Source organism: Hippopotamus amphibius, chromosome 1 (genome assembly GCF_030028045.1).
Source record: "Hippopotamus amphibius kiboko isolate mHipAmp2 chromosome 1, mHipAmp2.hap2, whole genome shotgun sequence".
Taxonomy (NCBI): domain Eukaryota; kingdom Metazoa; phylum Chordata; class Mammalia; order Artiodactyla; family Hippopotamidae; genus Hippopotamus; species Hippopotamus amphibius.
In genome coordinates this window covers 162,044,309-162,065,036 of record NC_080186.1, presented here as the reverse complement: position 1 = coordinate 162,065,036, position 20,728 = coordinate 162,044,309, and the positions used below count along the sequence as shown (strand labels likewise).

At 40.7% G+C, this 20,728-nt stretch overlaps 2 protein-coding genes, 1 non-coding gene and 1 pseudogene across 10 annotated transcripts in view; 2 read left to right on the top strand and 2 right to left on the bottom strand.

Annotated features, from left to right (window-relative positions):
• Positions 1-5,651, bottom strand: part of LOC130852747 (ubiquitin-conjugating enzyme E2 C-like) — a 28,774-nt pseudogene extending 23,123 nt beyond the window's left edge.
• The window catches only part of SIL1 (SIL1 nucleotide exchange factor), a 265,775-nt gene extending 260,098 nt beyond the window's left edge, over positions 1-5,677 (bottom strand). The window contains exon 1 of the mRNA XM_057734010.1: positions 5,611-5,677. The gene's annotated coding sequence lies outside the window, so the exon portion shown is untranslated. The remainder of the gene's footprint in view (positions 1-5,610) is intronic.
• A 102-nt stretch (positions 5,678-5,779) lies between these two features.
• MATR3 (matrin 3) overlaps positions 5,780-20,728 on the top strand; it is a 43,604-nt gene continuing 28,655 nt past the window's right edge. For 3 of the 8 annotated variants that reach the window (XM_057733966.1, XM_057733893.1, XM_057733959.1), the window contains exons 1-4: positions 7,051-7,094; positions 8,594-8,677; positions 9,460-9,538; positions 17,102-17,164. The gene's annotated coding sequence lies outside the window, so the exon portion shown is untranslated. Of the gene's footprint in view, positions 5,833-7,050; positions 7,095-8,593; positions 8,678-9,459; positions 9,539-12,249; positions 16,695-17,101; positions 17,165-20,728 lie in introns of those variants that run through there. The other 5 variants (XM_057733919.1, XM_057733927.1, XM_057733912.1 and 2 more) reach the window with 5 other exon arrangements.
• Positions 9,195-9,394, top strand: LOC130842973 (small nucleolar RNA SNORA74). The gene has a single exon (XR_009050664.1). It is a non-coding gene; the product is annotated as a small nucleolar RNA SNORA74 (small nucleolar RNA).

Genomic DNA, 20,728 nt, shown 5'->3' with positions numbered 1-20,728 from the left:
CATTTTTCCTTGCCTTGTGAGCAATAAGCCTTCTTGGCAGCATTCATCTCCCGAGAGCACTCCTGGCTTGGAAAAGGAAGTAGAACAGCAATTCCTCCTGAAAAGACTCCCTAGGCTAAATGGGACATGAAGAGGTTGGCAGGTTTACCTCCAGATAGGCCTTCCCTAGCCCAGTCTAAACAGATACTCTTAGAAAAAAAGATTCTGTAGCTCTCCCAGGCATCCACTCACATTTCCAGCCCTCACAGTGAGGAAGTCCTTTACTATACCTTATTTCAGTCTTTTTGTATAATTTCTTTCTTTCTTTTTCTTTTTTTTTACTGCCTTTCCTTTACCCCAGAATAAAGGAGTAATCTGTCATAAATTGCACCATATGTAGTAACCAATTTCTCTGGGCATATGATTGGTTAATACCAACTGAAGAGCCTGGTTTCCCACCAAATGAGAGAGTAGACTTTTTTTTTTCTTGTAATTGTGAGATTCAAAGGTGGGATAAGGAAGCAATGGGAAAGGTAGCAACATATGTTGGGCACCGGCCCAGTCCCTTACCTCTGCTATCTCATTTAATCATCACAACAACCTAAAATGTAGTGATTACGATTCCCATTTTATATATGCGGAAACTGAGGTCCAGAGGTCAAACTGCTAATATGTAAGTGGTGGAGTCATAATCAGATCCACATCTAACTGTCAAATCCATGTTCTCCTTACCCCAGCGGCTTATACGTAACACACAGAAACCTGGTTCTTCGATTTCCTTGCATTCCTTATGATATATTTGGTTTATTCTTTAACCCCACAAAAATGCTGGGATTTGGGCTGTTTTCACATGCACATTTACTATAACAGGTTAAACTTAGCATCAGAAAGGTGCTAGTAACTCCCTCAAGGCTTTCCTGTGACCAAAACTGAACTCAATACTCAATATACCTGATGTCCACCTGCCTAATCAGACTGTAATCTCCATAATGGTAAGGACCATGCCTGTCTTATTCACCACTGTATTCTCCTAGTGCCTAGCACAGGACCTGCTACATGGTAGATATTCAATATTTGTTGAATGAATGAATAAATGAATGACAAAGGCAGACAAAAGACTCCATAAAGCAAGATAAGAGAAGCTAAGACGAAGATTTAAAAAGCCAATATTTATTTTAAAGACGCGAAAAAGAGGAGAGATACCCAGGAAGAGAATGAGAGACAGCAAGATAAGAAAACTCAGCACAAACGAGCAAGATAAAAATAGCTTCTTGCCACTGTCCTTTTAAAATTACTTTCTAAATTTGAGCCTGAGTGACAAGTGAAATCTCCTCTGTAATTTCCCATGTGTTCAGCTTAATGAATTTCCGGCACATGGTTTCAGTGTTGGAGGGCCAATTTGGACACTGTGGGGGTGAGGTTGGTGAGAAAATGAGGGGTATGGAAATAGACTAACTAATTGAGTCTAGAAACCAAATGAAGGGGGTGATTGGAAACATGTGAGGAGGCAGCCAAGTCTTGGAACTTGCTCAACATCAAGAAGGACTGGGAATTAGTCTTGCTGTAGCTGATGTCACCGTGATGTTTCCCTACATGCCAGAGAGGGAGCCCAGAATCCCAGGATGCCTTGCAACTGTTCTTTGTACCACACTGCCTACCTTCTGAAGAGCTTTATATGTTTATATTGACGGTAGACTATTAATAATTTAATTTCAACCACTGGACAAATAAAGAGACTCTAGCTCTTTCCATATACCTTCTTTCTACACAGTAGGTACACCATAAATGTTAAACCAAAACATTATGAGGGAGTCAGGTTAGGGACGGGAGGTATGAGAATGCACAGTCTACCCCTCTGCATTTGTTTGTGCTGCCCACCCAAATGCATTGTTTCTCTGTATATTGAGGAAGGAACTCTGAAAGGCCACAGGACACAGAATAAAAAGTCCTTTCTAGACCTTAAAATTGGCAATGACCATGAGGCCCATGATTTTAATCAGAATTGCAGATCTTTTAGGTCCCCAGGTATGCTTTTTATTGTTGTTGTTTTAACACCTTTATTGAGATATAATTCACATATCATAAAATTCACCCATTTAAAGTATACAATTCAGTGGTTTTTATCATATTCACAGATATGTACAACCATCACCACAATTTTAGGATATTTTCATCACCTCAAAAAGAAACCCCATAATCTTTAGCTATCCCACCGCTCTCCCCCCAGCCTAATTTACTTTCTGTCTTTATATAGATTTTCCTGTCCTGGTCTTTCATATGAATGGAATTAAGCAATATGTGGTCTGGCTTCTTTAACATGTTTTCAAGGTTCATTTAGGTTGTAGCATGATGAATGAATCAGTAGTTCATTTTTTTTATGGTCAAATAATATTCCACTGTATAGATATACCACATTTTGTTTATCCATTTGACAGTTAAAGAGCATCTGGGTTGTTTCAACTTTTTAGCTCTAATGAATAATGCTACTACAAACACGTGTGTACAAGTTTTTGTGTAGACATACATTTTCATTTTCTTGGGTATATACTTAGGAGTGGAATTGTTGAGCCATAAAGTAACTCTATGTTTAATAATATGAAGAACTGCCAGACTGTTTTCCAAAGCGACTGCACCATTTTACATTCCCATCAGCAGTGTATGAGGATTCCAATTTCTCTATATTCTTGCCAATTCAACTATGCTTTTTTTTTAATGAACTTATTTATTTATTTATCGGTCGCCTTGGGTCTTTGTTGGTGCTCACGGACTTTCTCTAGTTGCAGCGAGTGGGGGCTTCTCTTCATTGTGGTGCGCGTGGCTTCTCTTGTTGCAGAGCATGGGCTCCAGGTGCATGGGCTTCAGTAGTTGCAGCACACAGGCTCAATAGTTGTGGCTCATGGGCTCTAGAGCACAGGCTCAATAGTTGTGGCACACAGGCTTTGTTGCTCCGAGGCATGCGGGATCTTCCTGGAGCAGAGATCAAACCTGTGTCCCCTGCATTGGCAGAAGGATTCTTAACCACAGCGCCACCTAGGAAGTCCCTCAACTATGCTTCTGAGAAATAAGGATTACTGGGACTTCCCTGGTGGTCCAGTGGCTGAGACTCCAAGTTCCCAATGCAGGGGGCTCAGGTTCGATCCCTGGTCAAGCAATTGGATCCCACATACCACAACTAAGATCCCACATACTGCAACTAAGACCCAGCACAGCCAAATAAATAAATATTTAGAAAGAAAGAAAGTAAGAAAGAAAGAAAAAGAAAGAACGGACGGACTACTGCAGGGCCCTACTCTAGCTATTACAGAACAGCAGCAAGGAGTACAGGGATGCAGCAGAGATCCGTCTTCTACTCTAAGCCTTTAGGATCAGCCAGAGGGAATACTGCCATCTCTAGTACTCTCCCCGACTCTCCAGATTAGGTTAACTGCCCCTGGCATATGCCCAAGGATACCTACACTACTTATCTTTCTTCCCCACTAGACTGTAAGCTCTAGGTAGGCAGGAATCTCTATTCTTCTGACTTTAGATGCAGCGCCTGAATAGGGTCTGGTAAATGGTAGATGCTCAGTAAGTGCTGACTGACTGACTAATTGAACAAATGATTAAATATTTCTCCACTGGTGATTCCTGTCCAGAGAAGAGAGGGAAAGAGCAGTCTCAAGGGCAAAAGACATCAAGTAAAGAAACAGGAAAGAGAGGATAAATGAAGGAGAGAGGGAAAGGCAGGCAAGAAGCTTGGAAACCTAGTGTCCCTTGGGGCCAGCCTTTCGATTATGAGATCAAGCTCAGAGCTAATAGACCGACCCTAATCCTTTGCCTTTCATTTGGCTGCGTTTTTTCCCTAGAAAATTTCCCTTTTCCTTCTTATTATTCCTAACAATTTCGTCTCTGCAAGAATAAGAAACAAACAAAAAGGTAAAAAGTAGTTGATATTATAAGTAAAAGACCACATAAGTCAACTCACCAAAATGAATTCAGAATTTAAAAGGATGGAGATTAAGAACCTTGCCTATAAAGGATTTTTTAACTGGGAAATGAAGAAATCATAATCTAGATTTTCCTCCAAAGGACACTGAATGGCCTATACCTTAAAAAAGTGACCACATTTTCAATATCACATGAGAACATGGCCCACCTCTCAGCCTTACTTATAATGTCTGGCCGTCCCTCCACACAAATCCTGCCTTCTCCCTGGACTGATACGTGAATTCAGTTTTCTCCAGGTCATTTGGTCCCTCTCTCCCCAAGGCTTTGGTATCTCCTATTCTCAATTACTTCCTGTCTCTGATCTGAAAGTACACATGCACAAAAACCTTATCCTTCCTTTTCATGAATCCTCAGGGTAGCTCTGCCTTCTCCATTTTGTGTGTTTGGAAAGAAAGAAAGCAAAATATATGAGATGCCAATTCAATTTCTCCTTTAGCAGGGCTCCACAGGGCAATTACTGACTCAATCTGCCCGGTTTTATACCTCTCTTAACCCTCCTTTATGAACACACTGTGACAGCTGGATATGGGCATTGATTAGGGCAGCAGTCTTCAGCTACATTCCTATTTAACTGCAAAGCAGAGCTCCTGCCTACCAGCCCAGCACTGATCATGTGACTTTTTAATTACTGTACTTATGTAAGCCTTTCTCCTGTGTCCAACTCCATCAAAACTGGGGGTGGGGGGTGGGGGCAGTATTTGTGCTTGCCACTTCAGTGGCTCTCTGTCCTTAGAGCCTAAAGTCTTTTCCTGGAATCAATGTAGGACTGTGGACTTTCTCAGCAGAGGTCTGGGAGGGTTGGGGTGTACTGGAAGCACACTTTTTTTTCTTTATGAAATACCCGAGGAAATAGATAATAAAACATATTGGCAGATGACAAGGGCGTTGGCTGACTCCCAGGGGTTCACCTGACAAAGGTGCCAGGTGCAATAGATCAGCAGAGCCAGCAGGATGCTGGGGGTGGGGGAGCGTTAGGAACGAAGTGGCTTTAGAATTTTGAGAATTATGGAATGGATTTAGGAATTACTGCTGCTGGGCCTTGCCCTTCTAGTCCTCAGCTTCACCAAATGTTCGGCAGGAGAGAATTATATGGACTCCGGGTAGTGGGGGAAGTTTTAGTGTTCAAAAGAGATCCTGGCAACCTGGTGGGCAATCTGTCCAGACCAAAGATGTGGCCCCTTTGGATGATTGTGCCACGGTGCACGAAGTCTGCCAGAGAAAGACAGTACTCTGGTTGTTGCAGCTCAGCTAAGGATCCCACTGCAGGGCCCCCAGGGTGGTCCTGCAGGTTAGGCTGTAGGAGTGACTAGCATGATCTAGCCCAAAACCTCCCGGAAAGATTCCGAAAACCAAGGTGACTGTGTGGGTGGGCGATCCATTAGCCGAACCACAGAACTGCTGAAGAAAGCCAGAAAGAGGATCTGCGTGGAAGGTGGAAAAAGCATGGGCTGAGCTTGCAGCAACCGAAAGGCACCGCACGTGTGAGAGGAACCCGCGGCGCTTGGTGTCTGCTGGCAGGAAGCACCGCCCCACTAGGACACACCAAGTTTTCTCTTAAGCAGTTCCAAACCCAACGCCCTTTCCATGCGTAAGTAACAAATGGGATGGCTGTCAAAAAACTGTAGCGCTTGTTCAGATTCCTACCTTTTCTCTCCCGGGGTCTAGGTCAAGTGTAGGGAATGCTCACCTCTGCCGCAGCTCTCGCGTTTTTCTAACCCTTTCCTGGGCGGGGTTTCTGAGCCCCGCCCACGGAGGGCCCGCCCAGTAGCCGCCCCGGGGCGGGGCTCCCCTCGGCTCCCTGTTGTCCTTTCCTCGGCGGTCTCTGCCGGAGCTGCAGTGGCGCCGCCGCGCTCCGGACACGTGCGGGTGAGTAAGGGCAAAGTGGGAAGAGGCCTTGGAGGTTTACCAGCCGGGGGCGAGAGGCAGTTATGGGGGAGGCTTCTTCAGAGGCACGGGACGAAATTGGGGTTCGTTCCTTCGTGACCCCAGGTTTGGAGGGCATCTTGAAGAGATGCTGGGGCACCGTACCCCCAGAGTCGCCCCCTGTTTTCTAGCATCCCCAGTGTCCCTGGAGAGTTCCCTAGAGCCGGTTTCGGAGAGTCTCGGTCCCCAGGCACAGGGCCAGGGGCTTGGGGAGGTTTGTGAGGAACACGTGGTCGGGTGGAGCACAGTCAGTCCCTTCAACCCGAGCCCCTGAAAGGGACAGGCTCTTTTTAGATTCGTTGTTAGACCTGGACAATGAGCTCCCTCTATTTTCCTTTTCTTCTAAATTGTTTGGAGGAGTTTAGAATTGAAATTAGAGGATGGCTGGAAAAAAGTATGGACTTTAACCTTTTGTAAATAAGATAAAAAATTATAAGGGTGAGTGGATAGGAATGTTTATTAACATTTTTGCAAACATTTCGGTTATTTTCAACCAGTAGCTGGGGTCTTCAGCAGCATTGGCAACCTAAATGCCCCAAGTTCCTTTCACATCCATTAATGCATCCAGTCAGTTTTTTAAATGCTGCTTTTATGATTCTTCTTCAAGAGGTCACATAATTTAGGCCCTTCTCAATCTAGTTTTAACCAGCCTTTCCAATTTTCACTGCCCATTGCTCTCCCAGGATAACTTCCCCTTCTACTCACCAGTATTCATCTCCTTGCCTGGAATGTAGCTCCTGATAATAGCAAGTGTTGGGGAGTGCTTGGTCTATAGCAGATATTATCCTATGGACTTAATTTACATTCCATTTAAATCTTCCAACCACCCTGTGTACTATTATCAACACCCCCATTCTACAAATGAGGAGACTGAGGTACAGAGATTAAGTTATTTGCCCACTGTTACTTAGTGGTTAAGTGACAGAGCCAAGCTTCCTGATACTTGATGAGGCCATTAATTTGCTACTGTTGAACTGCTGTGGTATGCAGGTAAAAATTACATGACAGTAAAGCTAACCAAGGGAAAGCTATTTGTTTTATTGCCTGCTATTGTTTCTGTGGCTCAGGCCTCACTAAGTTACAGCGTTTTGAGGGTAGGGATCTTGAACTCCACACAAGTGTTCACTAACTGTTGGCTGACTCTAACCTGAAGTGCTCTGATTGCAGAGGGGCCAGCTGTGGACTTTGGGCAGATGCAGCCCCAGGTGAGTGCAACTCCATTAGCCTACTTTGGCCCCAGCTGTAGGCAGCTGCCTAGGTTTCCTTGTACCTAGGCAAGTGTTACACTGCTGGGAGAACAGCAGCTGATAGCTGGTTGGCATTCTGGGCTTGGTTCATGCCAACTCTGTTGTTAACTATACCAGGATGCCAGCATAGTTGCTTTTCCATTAAGGTTAAATCTGCAAGAGGGTGACTTTGCAAGGAGAAACCTAACATTGAGAATGGTTCTAGTCCAACAGGTTTGGCTAGCATGAAGTTCCTTGAATCATACCTTGGAAACAGAACAAAGGCCATGGAGGGATATATAAGTAGAGAAAGTTGGACTTTTATTTTTTGAGTCTACCAAGTGCTCAAAGGGAGCCTTGTAGGACTTCCCTGGTGGTCCAGTGGTTAAGACTCCCTGCTTCCACTGCAGGGTCAGTGGTTTAGGGAAGTTCCCCATGCCTTGAGCTACAGCCCCCAAAAACCAACCAAACAAAAGTGTGTTCCGGGCGTGGGCCGTGCCCTCCCCCACCAACACACAAACACTGGGGGGGGGGGGGGGGGGACCTTATACAGGGCAGAAGTCAACTGGGTTTTTGTAGATTTCATAGCTTCCACTCCCCTACAGTACAGAGCTAGTCAGAATTATCCCTTTGTAGAAGGATTTCATGGCTGTAATTACCTGTGAGAATGCCATGCCTTACAAGGAAATGTAGATGTGAATTTGCTTTAAAATTATGGGCATTTTTTGGCCACTCTGCAGTGCTTGTGGGATCTTAGTTACCCACTGGACCACCAGGGGATTCCCTGGGCATTCTTTAGCTCATTAATAGAATATAAAAATAGCAATTCATTGAGGGGGCTCTAGGCCTAGCTACAACGATACTAATTTCTACTTTAGGTTGACAGTATACTTTTGTTGGTGTCTTACTGATTTTCAGGAGTAAGCAAAGTTCTTGCCTCTTCGGAGCAGTAAATATTGAGTCCGCTTTGTAGTGATTTTGTTTTGGAATGCTAATTTTCTGAGAAGAGATGCTCCTCAGTTCCAGGCAATCACTAATCACTCAGGGTGATGCTGGAGGTTGTCCAATAGGGCTGAGTTAGTTGCCGCTTTCTGTGAAAAGTGACATCTTAGTTTCTACAGAAGAAACTGGTGAGGATGTTAGCAGGCAGAGGAGTTATTTATCAAAGCTAGTTTTGTTCTATCAATTGGCTTTCCCTTAAAAGAATTCTCTTAGCTAAATGTTGGGTGTTTTGTGTGAATACGTCAGATGTTCATTGTGAATAGCCTTTTCCATATGGGTTCTTAATACAAGTGATATCTAGAGGACTTTAGTGGTAACAGGCAAGAAAAAAGGCAAGTAATGAGAAATAAAATAATTGCTGAGGATATAAAAATTATGGTAAGTCATTAATGGCAGACAGCATTCTGTTTCTGTCTCTACAATAAAACCAGCCTTAGGAGCTGGGATGTTGAACACTGAAATCTTTTTCTTTTTAGGATGACTTGAAAGTAGGGCATCCTTGGCCTTCCTGAAGAGAGGAAATTAGTGGCAGGTGAACAGTCTGTGTATGGAGTTATCAGGTAAATGTCCTTATTCATTCCAATGCTGATGATGTGGCAGGCCTGATTGTTAGTTGGAGCCCATCAGGAAACCATTGGGAGGCAGAATCAACTGCTTTTGTCCCTAACAAATTCAGCCTCTGGGCAGGGAAAGACTGAGTAGGATTTTGGTAATTATGGTCTGAAGGCATGTGGGATCTTTGAGATTATCTGTGTCATTCCATCTGAGGAAATTGTGGGGAGATTGTAAATTCCATGAGGGAAAGGATAGTGTGTCTTACCTTGTTCACAGCTAGATCCCAAACACAGTGCCCAGCACATGGCAAGAACTCTGTATTGAATAAAATGACTAAAGGCATGGGAAAGTGTTTCCTGTTTCCTATTTGTTTAAAGAATTTGGTAGCAGGGTCTGAAATCAGTGCTTCCAGGCCTCTCTGTTTTGCAGTCAGTGTTCAATTCACGGGGATACCTGTATCCATGTCTTCTACCTGGGGTATTTGGGTATCTGAAACAAATAAGAAAACTGTTTCAGGAATCATCCAGCGGTTGTCAGCTATCCAGGCTAGTGTGATGCCTTGGATGGTGTTACACTGTTGGAAGAGCAAGCGCTGCTTTTATTGAGGTCTGGCTCCAGCATTGTTTTGGTGTTGTGGCTGAGTACCTTTGGGCAGCGTTTTGCACCTCTGAGAGTGGAGTAACTCCTCCTGTGGAGTTCGTCCTAGTCTGGGTGCAAACAGTTTTTTTCTGTTAGAAAAGGACACTCTTAAGGATGGCCTGTCATTCCTTTCCTCTTTGAATCCTAGATGCCTTTACCTGAGTGAGAAACCTTCCTCCATTGGGACCTTGGATGTCTGACAGCTTTGTGACACCAAGATAAGTAATGTATGTAGTGCTTTTGCCATGTAGGTCCTGGTTAACTCACTTCAGCTCAGATGGGTGATGTGAAATAATAGGAAAAATATATATACATACGTTTTTAATATACACACACTTTATATATATCTGCCCCTGGTTCCTGGTGCAGCTTCTAAAATCCTTGTAATTTCCTATGTGATCAGAGCACCAGGAGCATCTTTTCTTCTAATATTTGGTCTTTGAATATGGCTCCTGACAATGAGTTCCTAAATCCCTTGGAATTTCCTGGGTGATAGAAATGTCTTTTGTTCTGGTGGGGCTGGTCACCGGAAAGACTAGGCAATGATGAAAGCTTAGAATCTCTCTCTCTCTCTCTCTCACACACACATACACACACACACACAGCCTCTCAGATACACACTCGTTCTCCAAAAAGGGGAGAGGGGTTGGAAATGAAGTTAACAATCATGATGAAGCCTCCATAAAAATTCCAATGGTATGAGGTTCAGAGAACTTACAGGTTGGTGAACAACACATTGAGGCGCTGGGAGAGTGGTGCCCCTTCCCACATACCTTGTCCTATGCATCTGTTCCATGTGGATGTTCATTTGTATCCCTTATTGTATCCTCTTATAATAAACCTGGGGTATTTGGGTATCTGAAACAAATAAGAAAACAGTAAGGTAAGCTACAAATAGGAAAACAGTAAGCTGTTTTCCTGAGCTCTTTGAGCCACTCCAGCAAAAATTATTCGAACCCAAGGAGGAGGCTGTTTTAGAAATACAGGTTAACAACCTGGACTTGTATTTGACATCTGAAGTGGAGGAGAAGCAGCCTTGTGGGACTGTGCCCTTAACCTCTGGGATAGGAAGTTATCTCTAGATGTAGATAGTGTCAGAATTGAGTTAAATTGTAGGACACACAGCTGGTGACAAGATTTGCTTGGTGTGGGAAAAAACACCCACACATCAGGTGTCAGAAGTGCTGAGAGTGTGGTTGGAGTGTGAGACTAGAGGAAAAACAGGCGGAGGAGTAAGGTTTTCTTTGCAGGTGGGAATACTTAAAATTCTAAAAAATTATGGTGAGAACTAGAATTTTAGAAAAGAATGATTAATCTAAAGTCCAAGATTTGGCAATTCCCTGGTGGTCCAGTGGTTAGGCACTGTGCTTCCACTGCCAGGGGCCCGAGTTCGACCCCTGGTCGGGGAACTAAGATCTCACAAGCCACACAGTGTGGCCAAAAAAAAAAAGTCCAAGACAAACTAAGCCTTCATATTCTAGAGCTCTGCTGTACAGTACATGTGGATTTAAATTGAAAAATAAATAAAATCCATTTCTCCATCTCAGTATCTAGTGACTACCTACTGGCCAGTTCAGAGGACATTTCTACCAATGCAGAAAGTTTACATTGCTGTTCTAGAGCAGGAGTTGGCAAACTTGCTGTAAAGTAACACATTTCAGATATTATTTGGGGTATTGAATACAGGCACAAACACTAAGATGTAGTAACACATTTCAGATAATATTTTAGGTTTGTGTATCATATAGTATCTGTTGCAACTACTCTGCAATTGCAATATGCAAGCAGCCATACATAATATGTTAACAAATGAGCATTACTGTGCCCCAATAAAACTTTATTTTGGGACACTGAAATTGAAATTTCATAAAAATTTTCAGTGTTGAAAAAAAAAACTTCCCTCAACCATGCTAAGCTTGAGGGCCTTTCTAAAATAGATGGCAGGCCAGAATTACCGACCCCTGTTTCAGGGAATGAAATTCAGGCCTCCGGAGTTTATAGCTCGTTACTGACAGATTTAGGGCCAGTACCAACATGTGTCCCTGAAAAATTACATGTTATCAATACCTTTGCCTTAGAGCAAGCTTTTACCATATAGTATTAAACTCTTCATTAGTAAACTATCCAGTAGTAGGATAGTCCTTATTTCTTGTGTTTGGTGTTTGTTATATATACTTTTTAAATGGGTTACTTAATGGTTCTACTTTTAATGTATACCTAAGGAAGAGGCCCTAAGAAAGAAGAGCAGTGTTTGCTTTCCAGCAGAACCTGATGGCAAACTCTCTCCTAGGGGATGAAATAGAAATGGTTCCTAAGGAAAGAGGAAAATTTTATATATCATGAATAGCAGGGGTTTAAAATTTGGGATCTCAAGTTCCTCTGAGCATACAGACTGCTTTCCTGAGCATGGTAAAGCTACCCAGGCGCAGGGAGGGGCCCCTATGTTGCTACTTAAGGGAAAATTCATTTTGGTGTTTGTGCCTGTATTCAATACCCCAAGAGGTTTCAGTGCCATAATCATGCACATTAAAATAATTTAATGGGATTTTCTACTTGATAAGTAAAAGCAATTAGTTACCTACTTCTCCCTGTTGGCTTGATTTTTTTTTTTTTTTTTTTTTAAGATTTCCTATTGAGTCTAAGATGAAGTAACACATTTCAGAGTAGCTTTTTATCCAATCCTTCTCTTTCTCCATAGCCCTTTCCCCATGCTACAGTGAAAAGTGAAATTGGACTGGCAGATATTGGTCTGTAAATATCCAAGCTGCCACCTCCTGCCATAGGCAGCAGTTAGTAAACGCAAGTACCCCTTTCATTGCTCTGCTCAAGTTGCAAGTCCTGTACCATATTAAGAGGGAAAATTAAGGCAGGGTGGGTAGGGGACCCCAAGTATTGAGTGCTATCCCTGGTGCTTGTCAGTAATTTATTTCTCTTTCAGGGTTGAAAGAAACTATTGTCAATGAACTTTTGCATTGAAATTTTGGATTATATCTCAAATTTTAATCAGGAAAATAAAACCCCAGAGGAATAAATTCTGCAGGCCCCAAAGAGACACAAAAAGGTGGCTCAGCGCCTAGGAATTCACACAAAGGAAAACAGCCTGGTAAGAGCAACTAATTAAGAACCTTAAAGAGTGACAATGGCTCCTGTGAGTCTTTGTTGCTTAATTAGGGCTTTATGAACAGCTCCAGTTAATGGACCTGTCAATATTCTCTTAGAAAACAATTTCACTGAATTAACAAACACTTAGAATGTCTGCTTAGCAGCACCTTTCTCTTTACTGTTATTTAGGAACACTTTTAATGAGCCAACTTGCTAGGTCATATATTTGTCAATTTAGGATCCTAAGGCCTGGTTCAAAGGAGCCCCTGTTACTTTGGCTCTCCTTATTCTGCATTATAAGCTCTTTGGGGTGTGAGAACATTTTATACTGCTTTTTAAGGATGACTTAACTATTACCTGGGAAAGGGGTGATAAAATGAACCTTGAAATTTATTTCAATTTAGAATAGTTGTAGATTCACAGAAAAGTTGTGAAGATAGTACAAAGGATTCACATGTACCCTGCACCCAATTTCTCCTAATATTAACATCTTATATTAGTATAGTACATTTGTCACAATTAATGGGCTAATAGTGGTACATTATTATTGACTAAAGTTCATGCTTTATTCACATTTCCTTAGTTTTCACCTAATGTTCTTTGTCTATTCCAGGATCCCACTGAGGATATTAAATTTAGTCATCATGTCTCCTTAGGCTTCTCTTGACTGTGACAGCTTCTTAGATTCTATTCCCATATAGGTCATTACAGAGTATTAAGTAGAGTTCCCTGTGCTATGCAGTAGGTTCTTATTAGTTATCTATTTTATATATGATAGTGTGGAGTTGTGGTATTCTTAAGGGTGAAATGTTTACATCAGTTAATTGAAATTCTATAGAAAGAAATTGGTCTCTTCCCTCATTTATTAAATTTATTTATACCACTGTGGACTCATGGATATTCATTTTATGCTTTGGGGAAATAATCCGGTAGTACTTAATTTTGTTCAGAGTGTTCCATCTTTGGCCATTGCGAGCTCTTACAGTTGGCTCCTGTGTCCCTTCTATATGCCCCCATCATTGTGCTGTTGTTGTTTTTAAACACTTCTCACTTTATGGCACATAAGGTGCTCCAGGTTCATCTTATATCTTTCCTGTCCCAGAGTTAGCCATTTATCTAAGGAGTCATGGTTCCTTTATTGGAGAATGGTATTATGGAACCAAGATCTGGGTGCTAGATGTGCTCTGGATGCTGAGGTGTTATTGCTTCTAGGCCCTGTCAGCTGATAAAACAATGAAATAAATACATGTATGCTAACCGGCATCCTTAGTTCATTGCCCACCTGTATTCTGTGAACATTCTGTTTTGTTTGGGGTTTTCTTTGTTTTCCATTTTGGTTTATTACAGGATATTGAATATACATAGTTCCCTGTGCTATGCAATAGGACCTTGTTTATCTGTTTTATATATGGTAGTTTGTATCTGCTAATCCCAAACTCCTAATTTATTCTTCCCTCATCCCCTTTCCCCTTTGGTAACCATAAGTTTGTTTTCTGTGTCTGTGAGTCTGTTTTGTAAATAAGTTCATTTGTATTACATTTTAAGTTCCACATATAAGTGATATAATATTTGTCTTTCACTTTCTGGCTTGATTTAGTATGATAAGCTCCGGGTCCATCCATGTTGTTGCAAATGGCTTTTTTTTTTATGGCTGAGTAGTATTTCAGTGTGTGTGTGTATGTGTGTGTGTGTATGCGTGCACATGTGAGAGAGAGATTCATTTGTCAGTGGACACCTAGGTTGCTTCCATGTCTTGGCTATTATAAACAGTGCTGCCATGAACATTGGGGTGCTTGTATCTTTTCAAATAAGTTTTCTCCAGATAAATGCCCAGGATTGCTGGATCATATGGCAATTCTAGTTTTTTAAGGAACCTCCATACTGTTTTCCATTGTGGCTGCACCAATTTACATTCCCACCAACAGTGTAAGAGGGTTTCCTTTTCTCCACACCCTGTCCAGCATTTGTTATTTGTAGACTTTTTAATGATGGTCATTCTGACTGGTGGGAGATGATACCTCATTGTAGTTTTGATTTGCATTTCTGTAATGATTGATGTTGAGCATCTTCATGTGCATATTGGTCATCTGTATGTCTTTAGAGAAATGTTTATCTAGGTTTTTTTTTTAAGAATTTATTTGTTTATTATTGGTTGTGTTGGGTCTTCATTGCTGCACGCGGGCTTTCTTCAGTTGCGGTGAGTGGGGGACTACTCAGGCTACTCTTTGTTGCGGTACGCAGGCTTCTCTTGTTGTAGAGCACAGGCTCTAGGCGCGTGGCCTTCAGTAGTTGTGGCACTTGGGCTCAGTAGCTGTGGCATACTCGCTTAGCTGCGCCACGGCATGTGGAATCTTCCCAGACCAGGGGTCGAACCCATGTACCCTGAATTAGCAGGCATATTCTAAAACACTGTGCCACCAGGGAAGTCCCTATCTAGGTCTTCTGCCTATTTTTGAATGGGTTGTTTGTTTTTTTGATACTGAGTTGTATAAACTGTTTATGTATTTTAGAAATTAAGCCCTTGTCCATAGCATCATTTGCAAATATATTTTCCCATTCTGTAGCTTGTCTTTTTCATTTTGTTTATGGTTTCCTTTGCTGTGAAAAAGCTTATAAGTTTGATTAGGTCCCATTTGTTTATTTTTGCTTTTATTTCTATTGCCTTGGGAGACTGACATAAGAAAACATTGCTATGATTTATGAACATACCATTTTTAATATTCAGCATGTCTTAGTCTATGGTCTTTGTTTATTCTTTCATTTAGAATAATGGTTGAGCCTATTGTCTTTTATAGTAGATGCTGTAGTCCCCAAGTGACTGATTATTTTTACCCTATGAGCTCACAGTAGAGTATGGGAATTTTGTATCAGCTGGTGGTAGAGGGAAGATCCCTAGTATACTAATGAGTTGAATGAAAGTAGAGGTGTCCTTAAGGCACACAGCTTGTGAGTTAGAATCTAGACTTCACCAGAGTGGCAGATGGTAGAACTTCCTCTCCTTCCCCTCAGCTGTAATTCTCTAGAGGAGAACTCCAGGAACTAATGGTTACAAAATGCTGTCCACCCAGGAGAGTTCTATGCCAGCCTACTCCCATGGCACTCTATCTACTCTTTTTTTTTTTTTTTTTATTCACTTCTCAGTCTATCTACTCTTTTCTACACTGGGCTTCCATTTCTTGCCCTGTATAGTAGGTCCCAATCATGATCTGTTCATCCAGGGGACTCTTCATATTTAGTTTCTCAGATCCCTAACCTCCCTCTTCTTTGTGTGTGTAATATCTCCAGGGCTGAGTTAAAGGAATCAGTAATAACCTATGCTATTTACTTGTCTTGTCAGAAGACTAGTCATTTAACTCATACCCTTTTTATGGCTTTACAGCTTTTATTAACTGAACTTTATGCTAGACATTTGGGATACATGATCAACAAGACCCAGTCTAGCCCTCTTTCATGTTTACCACCCTCAGATTGCTTTGTGGCCATGTTGGTTTTTTTTTTTTTTCAATCCTTTTGCATCTAGGTCTATGCACATGCTGTTTCCCTTTCTCATTCCATCTTTTTCTACTTTGTCTACTTTGAGATCTCAGCTCAGACAGCACTTCTGCAGAGAAGCCACCCTCCCTGAGTGAGCACCCATTGTGTCGTAATGTACCCAATATAGAGTTAGACCATAGGCATATCCTACTTTTTAACGATACCCCAGTAAGTAAGCATAACAAGAGTGCTGGTTTGGTTTTGTTTAATTTTGAAAAAAAAATCATGGAAACAAAGATGTCAGGTTTCCAAATCATTTGCTAGTGGACTCTAAAGATATAACAGTGCCTAACTATTTGAAACTAAATTTAGCTTCAAAAAGTGTTATATGAAAATAATGGAATTGCAGAGGATTTGTTGTTCAAATTTGAGACATCTTTTAACTTAAACGTGTGTGGCCTTTTAAACTTTTTAAAATAATCTGTAAATGTCTTTATGTTGAAGAAAATTTTTGAAACATCTTTGTAAATTATAACTTGTAGAACCTCTCTTAGTAGCAGTCATTGCACTGACAAGTAGGTGCCTAGGATAAAACTTATAACCAGATTTAAATGGATAATTTTAACATGTTTACTCTGGAGCTCTATAAAAGCGAATAATCTTTGATTCTATGGTTTTGTCATTTTAGGAGATTTATGTAAGTACACTGCAGGATGTAGAAGAAGAGTATTTACTGCATGTTGACCATGTGCCAAAACTGCTAAATTCATTCTATACATCTCTTAATCCTCACAACAGCCCTATAAGGTGCGTGCTGTTACTTGCCCGAGGTCATGCAGTTGGTCCAAAAACTACAGTGGTGGTCACTGAATCTGACGTCAAAGCTAGTGATTGGTTTGGGGCTTTCATGTATAGTTCCCTTCCAATTAATTCTCATAAGTAGCTTCAATCATCAACCTCATTCAGTCTAACAGAGACTCATGGGTGCTATGAGAGGAAAAATGAAGTATATGGATACTCATTTTATTTATTTACTTGTTTGTTTATTTATTTTTGGCCACACTGCATGGTATGTGGGATCTTAGTTCCCTGAACAGGGATCAACCTGTGCCCCCTTCATTGGAAGCGCAGTCTTAACCACTGGACTGCCAGGGAAGTCCCCTATGAAGACTCCTTTTAAAAGCAATATCTGTATATGTTCCTTGTTTGTTAAGGGTAAAAGGAAGCCTCCTCAAGATACAGCAACAGTGGCCAAGATGCCGATGGCCTGAAACAAGGTATGTGGCATTTGTATGTGTAAGAGACTAGAAGCAAGAAGAGAAACGTTTCAGTAGTCCCTGAAAGATGTCACACATCTCCACCGCAAGTCTTGCCCTTTGGTAGGGTTTATCACATTTTATTAAAATTCTCCCGTGGCTGTGCTACTAAACTATGGGCTCAATGAGAGGGTCAGAATAAGAATTCAAGACATTAAAAATTCCTCAAGGATTTATGTTTTTAGAGGATGGGAGTGGAATATATATACATATAGTGGAATATACTTGCCAAATTAGGGGCATAAAGACTTAAGTAGAGACACTATAAACAAATCATTATATAATAATATAACATCATTCCTAGATTATTTTAAGAATACATCAAGAATATTTGCAATTAATTGATCTCAATAAAAGTTACATAATATCCCAACATGCTAAAATGGCATTTGCTAAAATTGCTGAGAGTCAGGATTCCAAACATGGTAAAATGTATCTTTACTCCAAAAGCCCATGTGATGCTTAACAGGGGAAACCTAGAACTGTTCCAATTAATACAGAAAGCCTTGTTCAGTGGTACTATCAAAGACAGGTAGGAGAAGAAAATGTATAAATAGGGAAAGAGGTAAAAATCAATTGTAGATAGTAAGTTTACTTAAATGCTATGGGTGTCAACTGAAAATAGTTCATTGAGTGAAAAAACAAAATGAAAAATATTTAAAAAGAATGGATGATGTCTAGATTTTTAAAAAATCTATATGGAAAAACAAACAACTGATAAAATATGTTGTTAATTTTTTAATACAGTCCCTATAAATTAAGAGGTAAAATCTCAACAACCTATAGGTAATGGCAAAAGATATAAACGGTTAAAAAATGATGCTTAACCTAGTTAATGCCAGTAAAATCCATAGTTAAAATTCTGTTTTTCTAGCAATCAGATTTACAAATAGAATTTGGTAAGTTATCAAAGGAGTAGGGGAACAGGCACTCCTTTGTTCAGAATAATTAATTCCAATTAAAATTAATTCCAGTATTTATATTTATTATAATATAGTCATGCTCATTTATTGACCAGTTGTCAGAAATACTCTGCATTGTGCAAAAGCAGCCACAGACTATGGGCCTTGAAGCCTAAAATATCATTTGACACTACAGAAATCTTGCTGCTCTAGAACAGCACTATATAATAAAAAGTTCTGCAATGACAGAAATTTTTTCCAAGCTGTCTACTAGTTAACTATAGATAGTAAGATTGAGAAAGTGAGTGTAGCTTATGGCTATTGTACAGCGCCAGCATAGGTCTAGGTGTTTATCTTAAACTGCACATAGACTTTGACATGTATGGGGTATTATGTACATAAACTTTCGGGTTTTGGCCACACCATGTCATGTTCAGGATCTTGATTCTACTATTTTCTAAGTGTGGAAAAGAATTTGTGGCAATCTTAAATTCACTGCAAGCATATATGTATATATGTATAAGATGTTTATATATTTATAGGATATCCTTAAAATACACAAATGGTTGATAGTGGTTTCCTTTATGTAAGGAAATAAAGTGGTTGGGGAAAACTCTTTGTTCTGTGCTTTGAATTTTATTATCTGTATACCGTATTCAGAAACTTTAAAAATTTTATTTATTTATCTATTTATTTATTTATTTTTGGCTGCACTGCTGCATGGCTTGTGGAGTCTCCCTGACCAGGGGTCGAATCCAGGACCCCTGCAATGGAAGCATGGAGTTCTAACCATTGGACTACCAGGGAATTTCCCAAAACCCTTTTTAAAGCCCATTTCCCCTGCCTTACCACTCTAAAAGAGCCACTGGTTAACAGTTTTCTCTTTTTAAATAGCCTGAAGTATTGAAATGACCTGCTTCCAGGGCATTAAATCTATTTAAAAAGTACATGGTGGACTTTTAGGACATTGTGAGACCACGGCTTTGCTGAAGGCACTCCAAAACAATGTTTAAAAGCTCTGGGTTTGGATTTGTTTAGAACTGAGTTCAAATCCTGGCTTTGTCCCTCTTTAGCTATATGACCTTTGGCAAGCTTCTTTTTTTTTTTTTTTTGGCACACGGGCTTAGTTGCTCCATGGCATGTGGAATCTTCCTGGAACAGGGATCAAACCTCTGTTCCCTGAATTGGCAGGCAGATTCTTAACCACTGCGCCACCTAGGAAGTCCATTGGCAAGCTTCTTAATCTCTTATGTAAAACAGGGGTAATGGTACTTTACTCTCAAAATTATAATGCATTGTCAGCTGCTTAGTGATTGTGTGGTGTCAAAATATATGTCCTCAATCAGTATGACTCCTGCTCAAAACTTTAAAAGGTATTCATTATTAGTTCGAATGTAGACTGTATCCTGGTGTTTAAAGCCTTATTCCAAACTTGTCACTTAGACCTTTGAAAGTCTCAGCAGAAATTCTTGCTTTGTTGCCTCTTTACCATCCCTGGCATACCACACCCACTCCCAAGAAACCCAAGTGTGAATAGAGCTCTTCATCCATCTCTCCTCATAGCCAGGCTCACTTTGAGGCCAGACTCCTTGTCCAACTTTCATCAGACTGGGATCCTCAGGAGCTGGTAATTTGTCTTATCCATCATTATATACCCACCCTTGTACAGTGACCTTCATGAAATAGGCATTTGATGACTGAAATCTTGTATGTATTTGGTTTCCAATGTGTCTTTTTGCTGTTGACCCACTAAGCAGATCCTTAATAAATAATTACTCAACTGAAAAAGTTTGCCTTTCCTTCTTTGTATGATCACCAGATTGCATTAACAGCCTGTACGAAAGCATGGTAAGTGCATATCTGAACTAAGCATGCATTCATGTTTCTGTCTCCAGAAAAGCAAAGCTTCTTTTTTTCATCTAAGATCTAGGGAGGACATAGTGAGGTCTTATCCGAAATCAGCTGGAATCAAAGACTTAACAGAGTAGAAAGCAGATCTGGTTTCAGGTGAAGGAGGACCCAAGATTCACTGAACATTTAGGATACCCCTCAAATTTCATTCTAAAGTTAACTAGTGACTTAAGCCTTACTTATTCAGGGGAGTCCCAGTTCTTGATATTCTACAAAATGCCTTCTCAAGGCCTGTAGAAAATCATGCAACATAATGGAGATGTGGGATTACAGTTTCACTCTTCACAATGGCTATTTTAAAATTTTCCTTCATGCAACTCTAGCCCTTTCCACAGATGGCTTAGTCACAGAAAATTGAAGTCACCTGACTATAATTCCTAATGAAAATTCAGCATCCTCTCCATACCTCCTGTTACAGTAAAGCCTTCAGATCCCATCCTTTGAGTAGGGTCCAATGTGAATTATCCCTTCTTGTCCTTTTTTTTTTTCCAATCAATCCTTTGCTAAGATAACTATTCTGCAAACATTTTAATTGTGCCCCAAATTCTCCCCTAGTAAAAGAAAAGTCTTCCCCAACCCTGCTTTCTCCTTTCTTCATAGCCACTTTTTCTGCATTTGGTAGTTTCCATCTTACAGCTTTCCATATATTCAGCACCTTCCATCTGACTTCCTCTCCCACTTAATTGGAAGTCCACGTTGCTAAATCTTTTGT